The 15,944-nt window shown below is 53.2% G+C and overlaps 2 long non-coding RNA genes across 3 annotated transcripts in view; one reads left to right on the top strand and one right to left on the bottom strand.

Annotated features, from left to right (window-relative positions):
• On the top strand, positions 1-4,294 carry LOC131500863 (uncharacterized). 2 transcript variants are annotated; one of them, XR_009256504.1, is made up of 2 exons: positions 1-1,503; positions 3,291-4,294. It is a non-coding gene; the product is annotated as an uncharacterized LOC131500863 (long non-coding RNA). The 2 variants fall into 2 exon arrangements; XR_009256505.1 differs by having other exon boundaries at positions 1-1,659.
• A 961-nt stretch (positions 4,295-5,255) lies between these two features.
• Positions 5,256-15,944, bottom strand: part of LOC131500847 (uncharacterized) — a 105,931-nt gene continuing 95,242 nt past the window's right edge. The window contains exons 6-7 of the long non-coding RNA XR_009256496.1: positions 14,441-14,666; positions 5,256-6,320 (exon numbers count right to left, since the gene is read on the bottom strand). This is a non-coding gene — a long non-coding RNA (uncharacterized LOC131500847). The remainder of the gene's footprint in view (positions 6,321-14,440; positions 14,667-15,944) is intronic.

Raw genomic sequence — 15,944 nt, 5'->3', positions numbered from 1 at the left:
CAAAGTCTCCCCGAGGGTTTGTCCAGGCTGGGGCGGAGGCGCTGGGCCTTCATATCCAAGTACCTGCGTGTCAGTGACCGAGGGTTCACCAGGGGACAGAAGCCCGGGCAGCTCTCAGCATCCACGTGTACACGCAAAATAACTGCAGGTGCACGCCGTGCGAGGCAAAGCACCCCAAAGGCCACGGAGGCCGGAAAGAATCACAAGGCTTCAGGGGAGCTCCCATAGCACGCTGGGGGCCGCCCGTCTTGCTGGACTCACACAAATCAATCTCCTTGGGCTCCAACCATGTGATAAGTTGTTCAGTGAGGTGCCGATACCTTGTAGCATTTTCGTTGCTTCCAGAAAACAAGAGGCCAGTGATACTTGCCAATGGCAAATGCCAGAAACAATGTGAGCCACAGCCAGAGGCAAGGATTCCTGGTCACCAAACCGGGAGGTCAGCCTGTTGACACAGCCGATCCGAGGAAGCTGGCCTCCTTCTGCAACCACACACCGTCTGTGATTCCTGGCAGCCGGGGAAAGAACGTTACTCTCAGAGGCTGGGACGGTGGCCCGGCGGTTTTCTCTCCCCGTCTGCTCCGAAGCCTTTCCCTGCCCGGCGATGCGTGGGACCATCTACCGTGACACTATTGATCGAAACTCAGCATGCTGATGGAAAAGTGCAAACGCGTGAGTGTGTACAGACGGGTGGATTTTCCCAACGTGAACTCATCCATGTGACCCCCTCCCAGGAGCCCCTCAGGACTTGGGGAGATCCCCCGGGCGCCCTTTTGCTCCCCGCCCTCCGCGCCCTCCTTCCCAGGGAAGGTGCCATCCCGACGTCCGACCCCAGAGGCTAGCTCTGCCCGCCACGGACATTCTATACGAGTGACATCACGCGGGGTGTGCTCTTTCGCGGCCGGATTCGTTCACGCAGCCCCACCTTTGTGAGGCTCGTCTGTATGACGGTTTGCAACGGCGGTTTGTTCTTTTTCCATCGTTGTCTACTGTGCCGCAACTTCTGGATCCTTCCCACCGCTGACGGGCATCAGAGCTCGCTCCCGTTTGGGCCGTTGGAAACGGTGTGCCTGTGAGTGTTCTAGAACGTGTTTCTGGGTGCGCGTATGTGTGCATACTGTTGGGCGCACACCCAGGGGAACGCCTGGCTGTCCGGTGTTTGCATGTTCAGCTTGATTAGGTGCAGCCTGTTTGCAAAGTGGACTGATTTACACGCTCGGAAAAGTGCAGCCGTTCTGGGGCCTGCACCGCCTCGCCACCCAATCATAATGCAGGGAATGATACACTTCGATATTCTCCACGCTTACGACTGCAGCTGGTTTTTATAACATCTTTGTGGGAATCGGAAAAAGGACCCTCCTGCCTTAAGACCCTTCCGCCGGATGAAAATGTGATGAAAGCCGGTTTTGTCAGAGCGTGGCATGTGACTGCCCTCTGCTGGAAGACTGTTGAAATTCATAGTACAGAGCTTGGATGCCGGCGATGGAAATGGCAGCCTCTTAGGTGTGGTAGCCTTGGGCAGTGCACACCCTGGACAACCACACATGGTGACCCTGCCACTCTTCACTCTTGTTCACACACACTGGAGGTGTCGGTCAGGACTGGGCAGAGGTGGCCCAATGAAAGCTCACAGAAATGATGGCCCGGGGACTGAACCTGGTCTGCTGTTTTTATTCGACCCACAGAGGGGGAAAAAAAAATGGAGCTAATATTTTTAAATTTGGCAGATTGTGTCTAATGATCTGGAAAAATCTGAGAAATCAGAGAAAGTAGAGAAGCTGGGCCCTCACTCCCAAATTATAACACAGAGGCTGCTCTCCATGTGTCTCCGGTTAGCCTTTGTCTCCGCCATGCCCGACTGTCCCTCAAGCCTCAGGCCTCTGTCAATGGCTATAGCAAAATGAAACTATGCTAATGCAGCGTCAGATGCCTTCCCCAAGTGTCTTCCCTTATGTATCAGCAGTCTTCACTGCTGCTGGAGGCCTATAAATTTGTGACCACTGGTCTTGACGCTGATGAAAAAAACCCCACCCCAAGCTGGATCCTTAGATCGTAAGATCAAGTAACCCCTATATTCTCTGTGCTCTAGTGAAAATCCCATCGGACAAGGTTTTGGTGGAATCATAGGGTCGAAAGGCTGGAGTCTGCCGGCCCCAACCCCTGCCCCAAGGGGTTGGTGCTTCACCAGCTGGTGGCCCAGGAAGGGGGGAGGTGGGGGCATGTGGCGGGAGGGCTGGGTGAGCAGGTGAGGGTGAGGGGGTTGCATCTAGAACTTGCTCGGAGGGAATCCGGTGTCCCAGGGATTGGGGCTGGGACAGTGTAGCAGCCTGACAGTTATGGGGCTGAGACAGAGTTGACGATTTCAGGTGTTCCCGTTACATTGTTCTAAGCTAGTCTCTTCATTAACTCAAGACTTTTTCACTCATCTCTCTCTCTCTCTCTCTCTCTCTCTCTCTCTCTCTCTCTCTCTCATCTATCTATCATCTATCTATCTATCTATCTATCTATCTATATCTCTCATCTTTCTATCTATCTATCAGCATATACTGGCTAAATCAACTAAGTTTCAAGTAATTTCTTCATCGTTTTTGTTAAAGATGAATGGTCCTAATACTGCACGTGTTTATGCAGCACCTATTTTTTTAAGTATTTTTTTAATGCTTATTTTTGAGGGAGAGAGAGAGAAAGAGAGAGATAGTGTGGGGGAGGGGCAGAGAGAGAGGGAGACACAGAGTCCGAAGCAGGCTCCAGGCTCTGAGCCGCCAGCACAGAGCCTGACGCGGGGCTCGAACTCATGAGCTGTGAGATTGTGACCTGAGCCGAAGTCGGATGCTGAACCGACTGAGCCACCCGGGCGCCCCATTATTGGGCACTTACCACGTTCCAGGAACTGTGTCACGTCAGGTAGCCTTCACAACGATGCTGTCTGCCCTACTGTGTGTCCTCTGATAAGCCCTGTTTTGTAGACAAACCGAAGCCCGAGGCCCAGATCACACTCAGGGGTGGCGGGAGGGCGGGTTTGAACCCAGACCTTCCTGATTGCGGGGCTCCAGCTTCAGACGCCTTTTCTCTTCTGCTCAGAGAGTGTCTGATTTAGAAGCAGAACCTCTTAACTTGTGGCACCAGGTGGAATCTAGGTGGGAAGACAGAACTTTGTAATAATCACAGATGTGTTGGTCTGGTTTTGCTGCTCTCTGGGAGATGTGAGTCCTTTTGATTTTCGATGTCACGAACTCTGAGCGCCCACAGGCTGAAAACCACTGATGTCCTACCTTATCTTTCTCTTGCAGGGCCTCCCAGAGTGACCTGACGCTTTGCACAAGGTCACACGTCCCATCTGTGCCACAACCGGAATCGGGAGCCCGGGTCCTGACTCACTGATTTTTCTCCACCCGACGTGCAGTCTGAGTTTCCAAATCCGGCAGGCATCAGAGCACGCTGCTCTTTAGAAAGATGAGCCAATTTATATTCTTCACCGGCAGGCCACGGGCTGCCCCCTCTCCCGGAGAGGCCTTTTTCAAACTGACATCTGTCAGCAGCCTTGATCCGTGCGTGGCTTTTTCCAAGCGGTGGTCCTGCTCGGGGACCTCAGCTCAACTTTGATTCCAGCTGTGGCACACGGGCAGCCCCTCCCGGCTCCAGTAAGATGGGTCGTGCCCTGGCTACGAGGGACAGTGTGGGGGCAACCGGGCCCGCGTTGTGCCCTTGCAGGGGTGGGGGAAGGCCCCCATGAGATGCGGGCACGCAAGTGTTTGGAAGAATCATGCGATATTGGGCAAAGGCAGAGCATTAGGATTGCGGTGGGTGGGGGAGCGGGCGGGAGGAGGAGGCAGATGGGCGGGTGCCGTGTCCTCTTCTGGAGTCGGGCCCAGAGCCCAGGGCTCCCCTCCCTTCCCTCTGACAGTGCAGGGCTCGCCAGGTTCTGTGCCGGCAATCGAGGGAGCACCGGAGCTCTCTGATGCTGTGGCTCAGCACTGGAGCCTTCCTTTGGAGACATCTGCCAGCGAGATTGGAGCAAAGCTTCTTTGAGGCCACGAAGAGGTGATGGTTTTGCATTGTGTAGGAGGAGCCATCCAGGGGAAGGAGAAATTTCCCTCCGAGAAATTTAAGAGGCGATGCCGGAATCCTGTCAATTCCACGACTCACGGAGCGGGGTCTTCGCCTTTGTAGGGAGGGGTGTGGGGGATGGGCAGGGGGCCGTGACGTGCGCGGGGTCCTTCCTTAGCGGGCAGAAGTCAAAACGGGTGGGACGTGTTCATTCACGTTATTTCCTCATTAAAAAATAATTAACTGGCATGCACGCCTCGCCTTCTGTATGGACCCAGCCCTCGGGGCCCAAAGTGCAGGCAGAAATGGATACCCACACGAGTGACTGAGGAGGGCACCGAGGCGGGAAGCGTCAGTGCTGCTGGGGAGGTGGGTGTCAGGGGATCTTCTGGAAATGAGGTGACGTTAGCATCTTAAAGGATGCATAAGATTTTCCCAATTAGACAAAGAAGGGAAAGGCATTTAAGGTGGAGGAATGGCATGAGCAAAGGCCCCGTGGCTGGAAGGAGCAGGGGTGTTTTGAGCATAAGGGATCACCTGGCGTGGCTGGAGCATGAGGTGCTTGTAGAGGAGGGGGGAAGCCCAAATCAGGCTGTGGAGACCCTCTGATACTGTGGTGGGGGGCTATTACCACTCCTTGCCTCATATTTCCACGGGGAGGGGCTGTCTCTAGGAAGGAAAAGCACAGTTGGAAGACTTTGTCTGCCTGCCTGTCACCAGAGTGACACCGTGTGCTCAGAGGCACAGCAGACCTGTGGCCCTGGGTCCCCTCTCCCACTATGTTCCATGCGGACGGCCGGGGAGGCGTGCCTGTTGAGATCCAGACCCATCCACGGCAGCTAAGCTCCCGGGAAGGCTGGATCCTGGAATGTCTGGGTGGAGCAGAGGCCCCAGCCCATCAGGAACAGCCCTGCCTGGGTCTGGTCCAGGGATGAGAAGGGCATTCTTGCCGCTTTAAGCCCCAGCACATCTGGGGTTGGTTACAGCAGCTAGCCCGAGTCTGATACATCAGGTGTCGGGAGAGGAAAGGGCAGGAGGAGAGGAGCGGAAGTGACCCACGCACGAGAGGGACTCCTTCCTTGGGGTGCCTGCAGGGTAGCCATGAACATGCGAGCACGCAGCAACATACTCACCACTAGGGGGCGCCGATTCACCCTGGGCACCAAGAGCGGCTGAAACTAAGCTTTAGGTAAAAACAAAGCACAAACACACACACACACACACACACACACACACACACACCGTGGAAAATGAATTCCAGCACTGCCTCTAATCTACAAGTTTTGTGTTTTTCAAAGAAGGTAACAGCCAATGATTTACTGCCCTAAAACTTGAAAATAGATTATTTGGGGTTTGGGCATGCTGACATACACCGAGTTGTCTCTCCTATTTGCATAAAACATGTGATTTCCTTGTCAGTGGTTGCCTTCCGTCTCCAGACAAAACTCTGAACGTGCCAAAGTGATCTTACACACCGCACCACACACGCTCTGGATAAACCGCTTGTACTCAAATCTACATCTCAGCCCTGCCTCTGGGAGGACCCAGATGAAGACAGCCAGCTATGATCGCCAATTACATAGAAAATGGTGATAAGAAAACCCTTGACATTGGGGCTTTAGTTAAAATTGCGTTTCCAGGTCTGGGGCTGTACGTCCACCAGAGACCTTGAAATGTGTGGATGTCTGATCTTAACTACTCAGGCTTCCGTGGAAACTGCCCCTTCTCACTCAGCCCGCCCCTCCAACAGCCGTCTGATGGTCGCAGTGGGAACCGCCATGTTTGTTCGGCGTCTGCTGTTGACAAAGTCCCTTGCTCTGGAGGCGACTTCACCACAGCTGATCCAGGCAGAGACTTTCCTGGTGCTAAGAGACTCCGGGTTGGCTGGAGTTGGGCACAACTCTCTCGACCCCAGGTAGAGAAACCCTGAGTGCCTTTGGCAAAAACCATCTTCTTCCCGGTTGGCAGGCATGCCAAGAAGGCAGAACAGATGCCTGGGTTCCCTCAGGTGCTCTGGTTCCTGGCTGTGGTCCATTGTGGAGCCGACACTCACATTCTTACATCCCTAGTCTGAAACTCCCATCTGGTTTTGGTGGTAACCCAAAGAAGCCAACGAAGTCCTACCTCACATGGAAACAGAGGCTCCCAGGTGTCCACAGAGGCTTGTCATCAGCGTGGGATCCAAGTGTGTTTAGTAGTGGATACTAACGGAGTCTGCAGAGTAGAAAGCTGTACAACAGCATCAGTCAGAGCAGCATGGCTTCGGCTCGACTCTGTCAACCAGAAACGCAATTAATCAAAGCCGTGCATTTCCCAAGCTCCCCGTTGGCCTGACGCGTTACTGTGTTGGGAGATGATTTAAGAGGGAGCCGATGCTACAGAGGAAGGGGACAGGTGTGCATTAAATACAAACAAACAAACAAACAAACAAACAAGGGAGGAGAATGGCTGGTCACTCTGATTGCCCCAGGCTCCGTGTATGGTTCCGAGAGTGACATCGGATCTCCTATAACCCTATGGGGAGTCTAACGTGGGACGTTTCCTTCCTGCTGTAGCATCGACACAGCACAGATTCACAGGGAAGGGGGCAAGGACGGGGCATGAATTCAGTGCTGGGTCCACCTGGCACCTTGAGAGGCACCCCACTGGGTGTTCATAGGCAGCTTCCTCAAAGCAAACCAGGGAGCAGCTGTCGAGAGAGGAATTTCTCTCCTAGAAGGCAAAGGTGGAGTCTTAAGTATTTACAGTCTGAGCGAGGATCTGGGCCCGTGGGCGGTGCTCAATACATACCTATAAAATAACGAATGAGTCAGTGAAGTCTAGTCTTCCCAAAGTGCCCAAGTTCAAGGGGAGGGGACACAGGTCCCATCCCTCCACGGGAGGGGTGTCAAGCTAGAGCAGGTGGGATGGGAGATGATGTCTGTGGTCCCTTGTGGAAAACACAACCTGCCTTAAGACTAGAGGGAGGGGCGCCTGGGTGGCTCAGTCGGTTAAGCATCCGACTTCGGCTCAGGTCATGATCTCACGGTCCGTGAGTTCGAGCCCCGCGTCGGGCTCTGTGCTGACAGCTCAGAGCCTGGAGCCTGGTTCAGATTCTGTTCATGCTCTGTCCCTCCCCCGTTCATGCTCTGTCTCTCTCTGTCTCAAAAATAAATAAACGTTAAAAAAAAAAATTAAAAAAAAAAAAGACCAGAGGGAGACAGTGGCACAAGGGAACCAAAAGATTTGGAAGAACCTTCCGCCAATCCCACCAAGGATCCATGTTCCTGGTTTAGATAAAGGAAATGGGGTAGAGGAAGCGTGGTCTGTGGTCCAAACTCGGCCCATCCACTTACTCCCAGAGTGACCTTTGACCTGCACCTCCCTGCACCTGTAAGAGCTGGCACATGTGATGAGCGGTGGCTGGGATGCCTGTTAGGGTCACCGCTACCTGTTCCAGCAGGTCAGATCTGCTGCAAGGCCCTTTGCCCTCTTAGTCACTGGGCGTATGGTCTGTGTGTGACATGCCCTACATCGTTATGAAGGCTGACACTATCTGGCACTGACTTTGTGTGTTGGGACGAGGCGGATTCTGTGTGGGGGAGGAGTACCGCCAGAGGAGGAACATCTGGAGAGTCCAACGACACAGAGGTCCGGTGTTTGTCGAGAGAATGGCATGGACCCAGGGAGCCTGGGAACAATGCTGGAGGGCAGCCTAGTGGGTTGCATCTTGGCTGGGGACCTGCCCCGGGTGGGCTGTGTGCTTGCAAAATCGGAGTCGGGGGGATTTAGCGGGGGCGGCCTCTGGACTCAGAGAGATTCCACGATTCTCTCCAGGTGGGCATTGCAGTGCTCTCGTTTTCATTTTTTTATTGTCTTCCCATCCCAACCTCCAGTAAGAGTCTCTGGGTCAGGGTCGGGGTCAGGGTCAGGGTCAGGAGAGGGCAGATTTTGTGTCCCGCCTTCTAAAGGGAGGTGTCCAGACTTGGCCTCCACCCAGAGGCTGGGCTTGGGCTGACTCTAGATTCCCCCAGGCAGTGGGGTGGGGACCCCTGCCCCTCTCTTGGGAGACGAAGCTCTGCACTGAACTTTGGCCAACGCTCAGCGCCGTCTTGTGTGAGCAGCACACCCCACACACGTCTTGTGCCTGCCTTTTCCCACCCGCAGTCTGTCCTCCTTCCCTAACTCCCTCGCAGGGATACAAAGTGCCTGCAAAGTACTTTTTTGTTCGTCAGACAAAAAGAAAAAAAAAAGGCACTACCGAAATAGAAGATATTATTAATACCTCACGATTGTAAAAATGGTGATCAGGGAATTGAATTAAGGCATTATGGGAGAGCTGCGGTAGTGAATATTTTAGAAATAAAACACACATGATAAAAGAATTATCAGAGCTACTAATTATAGAGCGGGGACTATTAAGGGAACAGAGGAAAGTCTGCGCTGAGGGGAAAACGGGAAGAAAATTGGTGAACGGAGAAATGGAAAATAAGCAGGAGAGAAATATTTATGTGCGTTGCCTTTTCTGTTAGCGTCATCCGAGATGTGATGTGTAGAATCGAAAGGAGTCGTTTAAAGAGGAAAGTGGTCGTTTGTTGAGTAGGAACGATTTATTTTATATTTTTACGCTGACGTCAGTTTCATTGAGGTATAATTTACATCTAGTGAAATGTACCCTTTTCAGTGTGCGGTTCCATGAATTTTGACAAAGATATTGTCATGGACGTTCCCCTGCAATGAAGATCTAGAATATTCCATCACCCCACTCAGTCTCCCACAGTCTGCCTTATGCCACCACCTCATCCCTGGAGATGTCCTGCTCCGAGCCAGTTAGGACTTCTTGATGACTGAATCCAGCAGACATCTTTGAGATGGTTCAGGTGTTCATTCAGCTGAGTGGGGCCGGGACGAGGGTGTGCACACAATGGAGGCACGGGTGTGTGGGGGGAGTAGAGGAGACATGGAGGAACTGAGACCACAGGGTCTTAATCCTCTTGAAGGGAGAGGCCAGACTGCCCCATCAGAGTGTTGAGGGTGGGACACTGGATAAGGTGTGAGGGGGGCCGGGAAAGCCGGGAAGGATCTGGAGGAAGAGGAGGAATGAAGAATGTCCTGCTTCCTTGTCATCAAGGGGACGGGAAGGTGAAGGGAAGGAGCGAGGCAGGGCTGGGTGTTGGACAGAGGCAGGGGACAGGTGACGAAGACGCGGCTGTGTGTCAGCCTCGCCCACCAGATCCTTGGTCATCGGGGACTTTCTAAGTGCAGTGAGGAGCTTCAGGGACAGGACTTCCAAAACACCTGGCTACAACCTCTTCGTTTCAAGATAAACTTGAGCAGATGGTCCAGTTAGATTCCCTCCGCACCTGTCTCCTGCCACTGTAGGATGGGGTGGATGTGGGCAGCCAGCTCGGACCAGAAGCCTTCTAGTCTTTCCTGTCTCCAGAGCTGAGTGTGACCTTGCACTCCAGGACAGCTCAGATGGCGAGACTGAGTGGTAGAAGCCAGCCTTCTGCCCTGACGTCCTCAAGAGTCAAAGAGGACACTTCTCAGGGCTCAGTCCTCGTTTCTTCCTGACATGCTCTCACTTCCTTGGTGACCTTGGCTGCACTCAGAGCAGATGTCCAGCTGGAGCTCTGTCCCACGCAGCTCCTGGGACCTTCCTCTGAGAGTCTGCCTGGTACTCTGCTCCCACCGTGCCCTGGCTCCCCTCTGTGTCCCTGTCACATCTGTCCACCCCCCGCCTGGGCACAGGCCCCTCTCCAGGAACACTGTCCCCTTCAGGCAGATCTTTGTTGACATCGGCACCTTCCTCAGCTATCGGGCGTCCTCCCGGTCACCTGAGCAGAGAGAGTTCACCAAGTGTCCAGGGGCTGGTGGGGTCACAGATCCAAGGTCAAGACAGAGCTGCCTCTCTGGGCCTCATCCAAACCAGGTCAGGCCAAACAGAGCCAAACTGACGAGCCAAACAAAGCCACTTCCTGTAATTCAGACTCCGTGACAACTGGCCTGTGCACGTCTCTAAGGATGTCTGTTTCGTTCAGCCATTGTCACGGCCAAATGACTTAATCTAGAACATTTTCTCGTTCAGTTTAACACAGATTGCGCAGTTTCTTTAGAATTCAGAATACGAAACTCAAAAGTAGTTTCCACAGACTCAGGAATGCTGTACCAACGGCCCTCGAATCTCACGGAGGGCGACCTCGCCTTCTGACTGCAAACAGTTCACACCCCAATGCAAAACACTTGAAAAAAGAAAAGAAAAGAAAAGAAAAGAAAAGAAAAGAAAAGAAAACAAAACCTGGCCAAACAAAACCCCTAGACCAGCCCACAGAAAAAACCCAAAGATTAAGGATCTTTCATATACCCGCACATACACACATACCTTACACAGACTTACAGGTTGTCCGTGATCTACGGGCAATGATGGAGTTCTATGTTTGTGTAAAAGTACGAGCGTGCGTGTTTCCAAAGCTAATGGCATCGTCGGCAGCACATCTGAATGTCTCCCTTTTCCCTTCTGCAAGGCGTTATGAATTTCTTTTTGCATTGTAAGTACTCTTTCCTCAGTATCCGTTTCTATAGCCCTATGGTATTAATTGTCCAGTTAATTATTATTTTTTTTAATGTTTATTTATTTATTTATTTATTTATTTATTTTATTTTTTTAAATTTTTTTTTTCCACGTTTTTATTTTTTATTTTTGGGACAAAGAGAGACAGAGCATGAACGGGGGAGGGACAGAGAGAGAGGGAGACACAGAATCGGAAACAGGCTCCAGGCTCCGAGCCATCAGCCCAGAGCCCGACGCGGGGCTCGAACTCACGGACCGCGAGATCGTGACCTGGCTGAAGCCGGACGCTTAACCGACTGCGCCACCCAGGCGCCCCAATGTTTATTTATTTTTGAGAGAAAGAGACAGAGCACGAGCAGGGGAGGGGCAGAGAGACATGGAATCTGAAGCAGCTCCAGGCTCCGAGCCGTCAGCACAGAGCCCGACGCGGGGCTCGAACCCACGAACCGCGAGATCACGACCTGAGCTGAAGTCAGATGCTTAACCGACTGAGCCACCCAGGTGCTCCAATGATTTTTAAAGGAGAAGTTTCTTGTGCATACTTTTGATCCTTGGGCACGTTCCCAGTTTCCATCTCATTTAGCTCTCCAGGCCACTGGAAGGGAAGTCTTCGGGCCGTTTTGTGGGAGACTAGGCCAACAGAGGCTCAGAGAAGCTGTATGGTTTTTTGTTTCTTGTTTGTACCTGGAGTTAGAATTCCTCACCAGGTCCTCTTTAACCAGCAACCTCTTTCACTGTATCTCAGCTGCCTTTAACTCAGAGACAAATTAAAATTCTCCAGAAGTTATCTCTAAGGCGATTTTCACTTCTAAAATGATCTTTTAATAACTTTGAAGAGCCTAAGCAATCTCTCCAGACTTTAATGTACATTTTATATGCACACGATGCTGGAATTCATAAAGAAGCTTGATGTGTTGTTATGACTTAAATCACTCGTTCTCAAACTTTGTTCCTTGGAGCTGGGGTGCCCTGGGGCCATCACAGCACAGAGCACAGGGTGAAGGGGGCAAGTGGGAGTGTCCTCTGCCCATGTGGGCTTGGACCATCCCCGCTCTGATTGCCTGTGACTTTTCGTACTGGGGGGGGGGGGCGGTCTCCGACTGTATGTACAGGGACGGTCTTTTTGAGAGAAGTATTTTGCTGCTAATAAATCAAATATAACAGACTAAGATGTTCTCTGTGAGTTTATGACAGAATTGAAGACCTCAGATTCTATAATGAGATGATTGCAAAGGCGTGATCCTGTGGTCTAGCCTTACAGCCAGGCTCTGCTATTCAAAGGAATGAAGCAGAGAATTTGGCCCACGTACGATTTTAGGTGGCTTAGAAGAAGAATGTGTGTTAAAAATAGGAAAACACACATAGATTAAAATCCGCCTCAGGGGACAGCAGAGTAGAGTGTGGCCCTGGTGAAGGGCTGCCCCGGGAGGGAAGAAAGAGCAGAGAGGGCAACATGGGGACAGGGGCATCCACTCTAGCGGCCATTGGCCACACGTGGCTCATGAGCACAGGGAAGTGGCAAGTGTCACCAGGGAACCTCCGTGGGGGCTGGGGAGGGGGAGACAGGGGTGAAGCTGGAGGGGGTGGTGCTGCTCAGAGGAGTGGGGTTTGGTAGCCACGGTTAGGATTTTGGACTTTGTCTTAAGAGAAATGGAAGCCACTGGCGGTAGTAAGAGGACAGCCAGAAGGACGCAGTGGGAACAGAGTGTGTGTGCAGAGAGCAGTGCAGAGGACAGCCAGAAGGACGGAGAGGGAACAGAACGTGCGTGCAGAGAGCAGTGCAGAGGGCGCAGGGGGCCAGGAGGGAGAGGAGGAGGAGGTGGGCAGCTCGGGCTCAGGCACGGCTGGGGAGGCAGAGGGACGTGGATGGAGTCTGGAGGTCTTTGGGAGGTGACACTGGCAGGTCTCGGGTTGGGTCTGGTTACCCCGATTAAGGGACACAGCCTCAACCAACAGCATCGGGCAGAGAGGCTGCTGTGTGAGTCTGGAACCAGGGCAAAGAAACACGTGCACTCCCACCTGGTTCTTGTGTGACACTCGCTCTCGGATACGGCCACCGCGCTGCAAGGAGGCCCAAGCACCCCACAGAGACCACACGGGGATGCCAAGTGTAGGTGCCCGGGCGCCCTGGTGAGGTTGGGGCCTGTGGGCCAAGTGCCAGACGTTTGAGCAAAGACCTCCCCTCCCAAGTCACCTCTCCCTCCTGCCGCGATGCCAGTCCCTGGCCTCCAGCCGAGGCCCACAGGTGGGAGGGCAGCAGACCCTTCTGTCCCCGCTGCGCCCGGCCCAATTCCAGACTCACAGAATCCACGCACAGAACAGCGCCATCTGGGCTCTGGGGTCTTGGGGGGGTGGCGCCTCCTGGGATGCCCCTGACCTCTTGGCCTCTGACGCACAGCCTCACCTCCTGGGTGGAGGCCTCCCTTGGGCCAGGGAGCCCGTGCGGGCGGCTGCCGGGAACGGCTTGCTTTGGTTAGGTCGAGCCTTTCCGTGTTTTTATCCCAAGAGGGTCTTTGGGACCGTTGCACACCCTCTAAAACTCAAACTAATTAAGCTTCAAATTAATTAAAAACATAAGGCAATTGATCTGAAAAGCCGTGTACTGAGAGCAGAAAGGAGGTGGAACCCAAGCCTTAGACGGAGGGCTGGAGGCTGCTCTGCCCACCGAGTGGCTCCTGTGGGGGATGCGGCCGTTTCCAGTCAGGGCCCCTGCTGCTTTCCTCCACGTCAAGGGGGCCTCGGTTCTGGAATGTTCCACCGCACCACCGTGTGCATGGGGTCCCCGCTGCTGCTTCTCGGAGCCTGACAACCAGCACATCTGTTAGATGAAGGCAAAGCCAGGCCAGACGAGGCCCGGGAAGTGACCCTTGCCCTGATGCAGTTGGAAAAGGTCCTGATAAGGAGCGCTGCTCCTACGTCTGCAGGCCCCCGTGTTCCCGACCCATCACATGCGTGAGCTCGTTCTGCTGTCAGAGCGACTCCATGCCGGGGAAGATGCTGGGGGTGGGGGACTCACCCCTGGAAGGGCACCCAGTGCCCCTGAATGGGTCAACTTAAAAAGTTCACTTTATGTGATGTGAATCTCACCTCCATAAATGATGGACACATCAACAAAACAAACGCCTCCACGGAGCTGACTGTTACAAGCCATTGGACGGGGAAGGACTTTGGGCCCAGAGGTGACTGGCTTGGCTCCCAGCAAGTTCATGGGGGACCCGGGATCTAAATCCAGGTTTTAGCTCAGAGTCCGAGCTTTTTTTTTTTTTTTTTAAAGTTTATTTATTTATTCTGAGAGAGAGAGAGAGAGAGAGAGAGAGAGAGAGCGCGCGCCAGAGAATGGAATCAGGGCAGGGGCAGAAGGAGAAGGAGACAATTCCGAGCAGGCTCCACGCTGTCAGCGCAGAGCCTGATGCAGGGCTTGAACCCATGAATCGTGAGATCATGACCCGAGTGGAAACCAAGAATCAGACACTTAACTGACTGAACCACCCAGGTACCCCAGCTTTTGGTTTTCTTTTAAAGGTTCCCCCGCCTCTGCCTGTCCTGATCATTTCCACATTACCTCAGTTACAGTCGCTGTATGATAGGCCCCATTGTAGGTCTAACTCGGTAGCACAAACCCTCCGACTTTCTCCTCCTCCTGAGTCTTTCCCCTTCTCCACCATCGCCCTGTCCATGTCCAGCCTTCTGCATTTCCCTGTGAATTTTGGTGAAACTCCCCTAGAAGACCGTTTGGCAGGACCTCCCGGAGCTGAACCTGTTTGCACCCCACACCCCGGAAGTCCCACTCGGGGCCACGCCCTCGAATGAAACGCAAGCGCAGGTTCACCAAAAGACACGTACCGGCACGTTCCTGTTCAGCGGCACAGTTCAGGGAGGCCCCAAGCCGGAAACTGCGTGGCCGCCGGTAGGGGGCGGTTGAGTGCGTTGTGCACGGTCACACCTTGGAATGCTGCCCGGTGGTGGAAATGAAGGAGTTACCGCCACACGTGGATGAATGTCACAAACGTAACGTTCAGGGGGTGAACGAAGGCAGACAGAGTTGGGAGTCATCCGTGTGATTGCATTTCTGCAAAACACAAAACCAGCCTCAGCTCATCTGTGCTGTTGGAAATCGAGAGAGAGGGTAGCATTTGGGGGCATAGTTGACCGGAAGGGGGCCCGGGAGGCTTCTGGGGTTCCCGTCACCTTCTCCTCCTGGATCTGGGTCCACGGCCGGATGGGGTTTGGGAAAATACACTGAGCTTCACGCTTGTCTTCTGTTTACATCTGCACGTAGGTGACGCCTCGGTAAAAGGTTTTTAAAAATAGGGGTGGGGGCGGGGGGGGCGTTTCGCTGCTTTCCAAAGGAAGGACAAGCTAGTGAACTGTCCCTTAGAAGCCTCCTGAACGGTACAAACGGGCAGCCCTGGGGGTGGACATTCTCTGGTCCACGTGGCTCCTCCAGGTCCTGTCCCCTCGCCCTTAATGCCCTCCTCTTCTCTCCACCTCCTCCCAGCCAGGAGTACCCTATTCGTCTTGTTTCTCCAATCTCATCTACGTGTGAGAGAACGTTCTAGTTCTCGGGGCCCAGGCTTTTGAAACTCAAAAAGCCAAGAAATGACCGTCTCAGTCTGTTCAGATACCACAACAGGGAGGGGGTGGGGTAGCTTTTCTCACTGTCCTGCAGGCTGGACGTCCAGGTTCAAGCCACCTGCATGGTCATGTTCTGGTGAAGGCCTTCCTGGTTCATAGATGGTGGCCTGTCCCGCCATGTCTTTATGGGGGGGGCGGGGCGGGGAGCTCTGTGGGGCCTCTTGATGTGAATCCCGTGTTATAAGAACCCTCCACCTTCACAACCCGAGCACCTCCCAAACGCCCAACTTCCTAACACCATCACCTTTGGGGGTTAGGACTTGAACTCGCGAATTTTGGGGGGCCAATCTCTCAGAGGGTAGCTATGACTCACTTTCTTTCCGCATTTCTGCTTTGCCATTTATTTACTGAAGCACGACCGGCAAGGTCGAAGGAACTATCAGGCACGAAAAGGTAACCAGTGAGGTTTTGAAATCAGGCGGAGGTGATGGCTCGATCCCATTGTGAATGTGCCAAATTCCACCAGACTTCACCCTCTAAAAAAGTTCGTCTTATGTATGTGAATTTCAGCCCAATAAGAAAAAGAAGGGCATTCGTTAATAATTCAAAAATGGTATCGCATCGCATTACGGCATATTCTCTGAGCCAGGTGGAGGGGTGAGCCCTGAACCTTTAAATCCATCCTTGTTAATTGCGGTGAGCTGAAGCTTCTGGCTGTAGCAAAGCAACTTTATGTGATTAATTTAGCAAATGTCATGGTCAAGAGGACAAG

The sequence above is a fragment of the Neofelis nebulosa genome, chromosome 18 (genome assembly GCF_028018385.1).
Source record: "Neofelis nebulosa isolate mNeoNeb1 chromosome 18, mNeoNeb1.pri, whole genome shotgun sequence".
In the NCBI taxonomy this organism is placed as follows: Eukaryota; Metazoa; Chordata; class Mammalia; order Carnivora; family Felidae; genus Neofelis; species Neofelis nebulosa.
The sequence above is the reverse complement of the archived record's forward strand: the minus strand, read 5'-3'. Positions and strand labels throughout refer to the sequence as shown.